This window comes from Dromiciops gliroides, chromosome 4 (genome assembly GCF_019393635.1).
Source record: "Dromiciops gliroides isolate mDroGli1 chromosome 4, mDroGli1.pri, whole genome shotgun sequence".
Lineage (NCBI taxonomy): Eukaryota > Metazoa > Chordata > Mammalia > Microbiotheria > Microbiotheriidae > Dromiciops > Dromiciops gliroides.
This window is the reverse complement of record NC_057864.1, coordinates 205,923,267-205,932,145: the sequence shown is the minus strand read 5'-3', so window position 1 is coordinate 205,932,145 and position 8,879 is coordinate 205,923,267. Positions and strand designations below refer to the sequence as shown.

Sequence of the window (8,879 nt, the reverse complement as noted above, 5' to 3'; positions counted from 1 at the left end):
AAATAGTATGGTTCATTCAGCATCTATACTCCACAGTTCTTTTTTTTATTCCCTGGATTTGGAGATCCTCTTCTTTACTTTCAACTAATGTTTCAATCACACTTCATAGGCCACAGGATTAACATTAATGGCCTCATATTAAGGTCCAAAGCTTAGGGTCACTGTATTCACTCTCTCTCTCCAAAGGTTCCTTTTGTTCAGGGTTTTTGGTTCAGTCCTAGGACAGGTTGTCCTGAAAGGAAAGGGATAACGGGTGAGGCTGCCTCTTCTCACACTATTTGGCTCTTTAACGCCCAACCCTTGAACCTTAAGGACACTTCAATTAAAGCTTGGGTTTGGGGCTTCCAAAAGGGGAGGAGTAAAAAAAAAAGCTACTCAATGTACACACTGAAGCAAGTATGCCAGATGTATTTTTTGTTCCTACGAACAAAATATATGTTAAAGATAAAAGACTGTTGGGAGTCATTGAAAGAAAAACAATGCATAATTTGGTAACAGTGTATATTGTTTCAATCCACTGGGAAGCTGATTCTTAAACCTTATCAGAAGTTGAAGCAATTTGCATTTAAATGCTAATTAGCCATTTAATATATTTTTGATTCTGCACTACCACACACACACAAAAATCCTTGTCCATATCTCCTCAAAAATGGTCCAGGAATGAGTCAATCGTTTTGTGGGTGGTCATTTTCTTCACGAACACTGGAGTAGCTACCAAGGATTAATTTAAATACTACCAGTAAGCTCTGATATGATGGGACATAGGATCTTTGGACCTCTAAAAGCCACAAGGTCAACTCCAAGCCTGGACAAATCAATCAATCAATAAACATTCATTAAGTGCTTACCATGTGCCAGGAACTGTGTTAAGTGCTAAGGATAAAAAAAGAGGCAAAAGACAGTCCTCGCCTTCAAGGAGTTTATAATCTAATGGGGAGAATAACATGTAAACAAATACAAATCAAATGATATATAAGATAACTAGGAAATTATTAATATAGGAAAAGTATCAGAATTAAGATTAGTTAAGGAAGGTTTAGCAGTTTGTAAAAGTTAGGATTTTATTTGGTACTTGAAGGAAGCCAGCGATATCAGTAGGCAGATTAAAGGAAGGAGAGAGTTTTGGGCATGGAGGACAGCCAGAGAGAATGCCTAGAGACAAGAGATGGAGGTGTCTCAGAAAATTGAAGGGCTCAGATATATGCTCATGTAGGTGAATCCTTGTGTTATATGGGAGCAGCAACAGGACAACAATGTATCCTAACTTTAAAAGTAAAATGACCAAACCAGAAGTCATCTGTCAATTGACTCAATACCCAATGGTGAGAATTACTTCTCATTTCAAAGTACTTTCATCCCTTTGCACTGAGCTACCACTTGCCAGAAGTGAGGTGGATAGAAATTTTGTCATCTATGATGTTCCCCAAAACTGATTCACCATGTGTCTGGAGTCCTTCTGTGTTTCCAAAAGAGCTCTGGACCCATATTCCCTGAGATGATTCCCATGGGCCAGTTCAACCTTTACTGTAAAATAAAGAATCATCAATATTTAAAGATTATTAGAAATGGAAAGAGCTCTAAGAAAAGTAGCTTTCCAATTTCCCAGCAGGAAAGATTGAAACAGAGATGTCAAGTGAAGTGCCCCAATTATAAATTGAAACAAAAGCTGGCCCAGAGGACAACACAGGTTCTGTGGCAACAATACACCTTGTCTACAGATCACTCAACCACCACAATTTCAGGTACATTGGGAAAACCCCTGCCCAATACACTATTTCTTTTACTTATTTTTATTGAAATTACATTGACCCAGTTGGATTATTTTTGTTTTTAATCCTAAATATACTGTGTGTCAAATGAGACCTCCAGCATCCTATGTTCTCTGAAATGATGATACTTACTTTTCTGCTCCAGTTTTCTGAGAAATTTGGTGCCTATCATTAGATGATATTCCAGTTCATCCCCTCCCTACCTTCCTAAATGCACATGAACACACACACAAACACACACACACACACAAAGAGTTTTCAGGTAATGCTCCAAAATTCTCTGAGCTGTTATTAGTCATGAATTATTTTCAGGAAATTTTATAAGTTTTAATAGAGGAAGCACGTGGACATTAGGTACCTGAAGAAAAAGGCACAAATTTGTGAGCCGGGAAGGAGTGAATAAAATGTGCCGGCTTCTAAGTTTGCCTGAGGTCAGTGTTGTGTCCAGGATATAACACCATACCCTTTTTAGTGTTCTCAGAAAGAGGAAGGGAAAGAAAGATAACATCAGTTTTATTAAAGCCACATTAATGACTGCTCCAAACACAACCCAAAGAAGGGCATGCATTGGGCCATCCATTTCCCCTCTTTGGGACTCATTTTACTCTGGTAAAATGAAGGGATTTAATGAGATGAATTAGAATTTAAAGGCCTCCCAACCCTAAGTCTTTGATGTCCTCCAGGTGGCTTTACTCAGGGGAAATCTCTTAATAAATTGAACATTGTTTTTCCACAACAGTGGGGTGGCATTTCACTTAAATTGTTGTCTCAGGCATGCGAGGAGACCCTAGCTCCCCAACACTTCACAGTTATTAACATTGTAATGCACCCTCAGAGCTTCACTGAACCCATGCAAAAGAGATAGTTAGAACAGTGTAGCCACTGGTAGAGTTGAATCATGTACTGCAGACCTATATCCTTTGCATCAGGAAGAAACATTGAGGAGCTCTTCTATGGTTGGAGATGGGGCAGGAATGGAAATGTGAAGGAGAATGAGAACCAACATTTCCTGGGAATTGTCAAAGCTGGTCTGACTGCCTTCAATACCTTCCCTACATCCCTTGCTACACCCTGTAGTAACCATTTAATACTCTGGTCCCCTCTCGAGGCAGCAGGGGACCCAGGCAAAGGCAGAGGTACAACAGTAGCTAAAAACCTCATCTACTCATAGACAGGAGGCCTACAAATTACCTTTAATTCCTTACCTAATCCACACGTAGCCTGTACACTGAATTTCATGTATAAATAAGGATTTTCTTCATGACAGAACCAAACCAAACCCCAGCAATGAGACACTGCAAATGCCCTTCTCCTCACTTTGATAGTCCATTTTGCCTGGTCATTATAAGGACTAACGACATGGATGAAGTCTCCATTGTTCTTGTGAACCACTAGTATTAATATTATTATTTTTGACTATGTAAAAGAGACCTTTCTCTGCCTTATTTTTATCTAGCCTGTATCACTGGATGGGTATTGCTTCAAGACAACTGAGATCTATGAAAATCCTTAGCTTAAAAAGCCTCCCACTGCATCTTGGGCCATCTCTGGCTGTCCTGATAAATATCTTGCCACTGGACAGAGAAGACTCTGGAGGAGAGAGTAAGGCTGGTAACTTTGCAAAGCCCTTCCTCACTTAAATCCAATTCCTTGTAAGTCATGACATCACCTCCCTAATGTCACAGTCATCTTCAAGAATGAAGGACAAACAACAACAATGCTGCTGCAGGCCGAAGACCAATTTCCTACCTTAGGGACTTGGGTTTGTAAATTCAGGTGTTTCAGCAAGAGAGAAAATCTAGGGATTAGCCAGATAGAGTACTATAGCTGCTTTTGAAGCTGGGGTAACATATGGTATATTTCTGACTAATTACAGTGTCATCTACCCTTGTTACTTTCTGGCCATATTTTAAACATTAGACAGTCCCTAATCTTTGCTTTGACATTAATTTTCTGAAATACTAAGAGTTCTCAAAATTAACTTAAAGCATTGTAACCTTTTGAATCCTTCTGATTCTACTGACAAAGACTGAGATTGATTTGTATAAATGGAACTGGTTATAAATGTAAAGAAATTCATCAGTAAAGTGAAACGAAAGAACCAGAAAAAAATAGCAACCTTAGGAAATAGTAGCTTGTATGTCAGGAGTCAGGGCAAGTCTGCAGATACCTTAGCGGGGGGTGGGGGTTCAATTAATGTTTTTAATAATAATTCACTTTAATAAAATGATTTAAGTTTTACAAGGCATTTTATATGCATCATGTCATTTGAGTCCGGTTGAGTCACTATGATTGCTGGTGATGCAGGCATAATTATCTCCATTTTGTAAATAAGAATACTGAGATTCAGGGAATTAGATTGACTTGTGCATGGTTACACAGTATGGATCAGCAACAGAAAGGGGGAAGTATATATTGGGAATTGGTAGTGATAAAAAACAAAGATGTCAATAATTATTTTATTCGATGTCAATGTGAAACATATATTAAGTACCTACTATATCAAAGGCACCAGATGAAGTTCAAATTACATAGTAGGAATCTAAATGTTTGTCAAATAATTTGATAATCACTCTTTAAAGTGCCTGCTATTTGTGAGGCAATTTGCTAGGTACTTTATATACATAAAGAAATACATCATAGGCTACCAGAGGGACTTGCAGAGCACCAGAGGAATTTGGCATGTACATTATTTCATTTAATTTATATAAACTTTACTTTTGCCATTTAAAGAACAGGGAAATCAACCTTGTATTTTGGCTGAGATACTCATTGAGTTTTGCATTTCTGGGATTAAGCAAAAGGAAAAAAAGTCAGAAAATGTTTCTGCATTATAGTGTTCCCTCTTTGCATCACACCACCCTACTAGACTATAAACTTCATAAGGGCAAATGCAAACACTGTATCTTATCTAGAACCTATAAAGTCTTTGTCAAACAATAAGAACTCAAATGTTTGTTGAACAATTTAATAATTGTTCATTAAGTGCTTACTATGTGTGAAGCATTATACTAGGAGCTATGGACACAAAAAACCCCCCAAAATACCTTTTGTCCTCAAGGAGCTTATATTCTACCAGGGAACATATGCACAACATGTGCACAGGTAAGCAAAAATAAAGTAAATGCAGAATAATGTAATCTCATTTAAAGAAACGTTAATAGCTGGGGTTAAGGTGGAAGTGGAGGATTGGGCCTCATGCAGGAGTTGGCATCTAAGTCCTATTTTGAAGACAGGTGTTCTAAGAAGCAGAAGTAAAAAAGTAATTACTTTTAGTTACGATGTTAAGTTGAATAAAGTGTGCTGAAGCTTTGGGAGATGTTATACTCAGATTCAAGTAACAATCAGACAACATTACCTAGCACTATTGAAGTTCTTCATTCTGAATTAGTTATCATAAAGGTCTATACCAGATTAGGAAATTTCACAGGAGTATATATTTCAGACCATTGTAATTACCTGTCATGGTATGATTTCACTTTTATTTTATTTTATTCATTTAAAAAAGGAATTAAGAAGTAATATTTTACATCTATGTGTACTTTGTAATTTTCAAAAGCATTTTGCATCTATTATGTTACATACATTGCAAAATGTATATACAATTACAGACATCACAAAATGTTACATACATTATTTCATTTTGATTTTCAAAAAAAGTCTTTAAACTAATCCAAATATTGTAATTACCATTTTGTAGATGGGGAAAACAAAGGCATGAGGAAGTTAAGAATCTAGGGACTTACCAAAGGTCATATGGCCAGTAAGTGGCAAACACAAGATTAATTCACAAATCATCTGCCTACAAATCTAGTATTCTTCCCATTATACCACATCACCCACTATGTACAATATGCCATGTGCAACATGCTATTTTAGTTAATGGAGTCAGAAAGATGAAATAAGAATGTGTCCTTGTCTTAAAAGAGCTTGCAACTTAGCATGACAAATATGTCACATGAACATAACATTAACTATAATACAGGTTAGAATAAACCATTTGCATAACAGAAGTTCAACCAGAGTAGAATAGGATATTTAAGGGAACAATATAGTTGGCATGACCAAAGAAGGGTATATAAAGAAAGTAGGATATCAAAGGCAGAAAATGATTTCACTGGGTGAGGACTCCATCCTAAGAGCTTGAGAAAATTTGATGTTGTTGGGTTTTACAAAGCAAGCATAATTCAACATCCTTTTCCTGAACCAATCAAACATCTGGAACTTTGGGTATCTAGTTTTCAGGCATAAGTGACCCAAGGGTCAAGAGTGTAATGAATATGAACATGAAATTGGATTCTAATTGATGGAGGCGCAATAAATATTGAGGACTCAGTAGGAACTGAACTGAAACTGAATGTACATACAAATAGAAAAGATAATATCTTTGCTAAGAGCTTTGGAATAAAAAAAGACTATTGTGATCCACCACCAGAGCAAGGGGATAAGAACCCTTTTAGTAAAGCTGTGGCCATGAACACATGACACCTCCAAGTTGTTTTTATCCCTTAAGGTTTTTGTTTGCATGTTTTTTTTTTCCTATTCTTTTTTAAAATGGTTATCAGTTTCAAATTCTCTTACTTCCTTTAGCCTTCCACCCAACTACTGAGATAGCAAGCAATATAATTCCTATTACATGTATATATCATACAACACATGTTTCCATATTAGCTACGTTGCAATAAAAATGTAAGAAAAATGAAGAGAAAAAATTATGCTTCAATCTGCACTCTGAATATAACGCAAAAAGCATTTTTCATAATAAGTTCTTTGGAATTATCATGGATCATTGTATTGATTAGAGTAACCAGATCCATCCCTTTTCTTCCTTTCTCCTTTTGCCCTTTTCCTCCCTCCCCTCCCCTCCCGTACTCTCCCTTCTTCTCTCTGTCCCCTTCCTTCCCTCCCCTCCCCTCTTCCCATCCCCATCCCTCCCCTCCCAGCCTAGACAACTGTGTTGTTTAAAAATCTAAATGTGAGTTCCAATCTGTCCCCCCCCCCCGCCAGTTTTTGGAGGAAACCAGTTAAAATCGCTGATAAATTCACCAAGAGTTTAGGCTTTTAAGGGTTTATTAAAAGATATAAGATAGTAAACAAAGAGAAAGATTAAGAACTGATTTCTTATAGCATGGAAATCCTAGCCTTCCTAACCTCGCACTTGAAGTCCTGCCACCAAGCCAATGTCTCGAACCCAAAAGAGGAAGATGCCCTCAACCAGTGTTTGCTTCCTACTTCATGTTCTCCTCCCAGAAATGGGAGGCTCTTCAAGTTGATTGGCTGGTAGTTTTGATAGACAGTACCCACGAGCAAATGTCACTTCCAGATGCCAAGGAACTTGACCACATGGCTTGCCCTCAGACTCCTCCACCTCATGGCGAAGCTTTTCTACAGTAACTCTCCAGCAGGTGGCGTCACTCCAATCATTACACAATGCAGTGGTGGAGATGGCTGAGGAGGCCACGGAACCAGCCGAGGTGAACATCACGGGGCTGTGCTAGGACATGTTCTCCAAAATGGCCAGGTACCTGACAGGCAAGCTGACAGCTACCAGTGAAGACTATAAACCTCTGGAAAATATGAACAAACTGACTAGCTTGAAGTACCCAGAAATGAAAGATATTGCAGTAAACATAAGTAGAAAACTAAAGGACTTAAACCAGAAATATACAGCACTTCAGCCTTATCTGGATCAGATCATTTTAACTGAGGAGCAAGTAGCAGCTCTTGAACAGGCAGCCTACAAGTTGGATGCATATTCTAAGAAACTAGAAGCAAAGTACAAGAAGTTGGAGAGGTTGGGGTGGCTAGGTGGCGCAGTGGATAGAGCACCAGCCCTGGAGTCAGGAGTACCTGAGTTCAAATCTGGCCTCGGACACTCAACACTTACTAGCTGTGTGACCCTGGGCAAGTCACTTAACCCCAATTGCCTCACTAAAAAAAAAAAAAAAAAGAAGTTGGAGAGATGATGAATGGATTCTCTAGCACAAAGACTTCCTCCAGGAATGATTGTCATGGATGTATCACATTGGAATGCTTCGACTCCATAAAGAGAAACTGCCTGGCTGATACCAGGAGGGTCTCCGCCCCGCTTTGCTTGGATGAGTGACTGCCCCCCTCCCCCAACGTTTCCCTATAACTCTACATTGACCTTCATCTGACTGTGTGTTTCATTGTTTTCCCTGGACCAAAGCTTAGGCATCAGAATCAACCCCAGCTGGAGCAGAGGCGGAGGGAGGCTCCAGGCTCCCATCTTCTCCCTGAGCCACAACCCCAAGCCCCATAGGGCTTGTCTTTATTCTGTATGTGCCCCTTTCCCATCTCCCCTGAGTGTTCTTGAACTTGGATAATAAATGCTAATTTCCAAAAAAAAAAGGCAACCAAGTCTTTCACAGTTCATTATTATAACAATATTGATGTTACTATGTACTCTTGATTACTTCTGAAGTTTTTCTGAAACCCTCCCTTTCATCTTTTCTTACTTTTTCTTGATCTGAAGTGAAGGAATACCCTGTGATGGAAGTTCCTTAAAGAATAGTGAGACCGGAGGTCTGACGAACAACTGGAACCCGGAATCTGGCAGCACCATTAAACAAGTCAAATGGGAAGCCAATATAGCCATAGGGCAACCTGCTTGACCAAGCACAAAAATATATTGACCCAAAAGCTGAGACTATATATTTATGGGAGCTGATGAGTTTGCCAAGAAAAGGAGTATGGAGGGCAAACAGAATAAATCAGATTGGTTGTAATTGACAGGCCTCAAACCATTGGTGAATTACAGGGGTGTCTACTCAAGCATGCAAAGATTCCTCCCAGAAGAATGGGTGGATATAAACAATTTATTACAACAGGCCTTGAAGGTGTTGGAAGCAGGAGATGTGGAGTGTGTTGCCAAGGTCATCCTCTGTGTTCTGGGCCACTGACAGTCATCTTGACTTATTGCTTTATCACTGGACTTTGATGATTCTGGAAGAGGTCTACGATTTCATGCAATTATGTCTCATTTAAGTCTAATTTACTTGAGAGTCAAAAGTCATCACCCATACCATTTTACCATTTTTACCTATCCCAAAGTCTTGTGGCAAAGAACAAGTGTTAAAGCAGAAGGTA

The 8,879-nt window shown here is 38.7% G+C and overlaps 1 pseudogene; it reads left to right on the top strand.

Moving 5' to 3' along the window:
• The first annotated feature begins 7,210 nt into the window (after positions 1–7,210).
• On the top strand, positions 7,211–7,538 carry LOC122725640 (annotated as a pseudogene).
• The last annotated feature ends 1,341 nt before the right edge of the window (positions 7,539–8,879 follow it).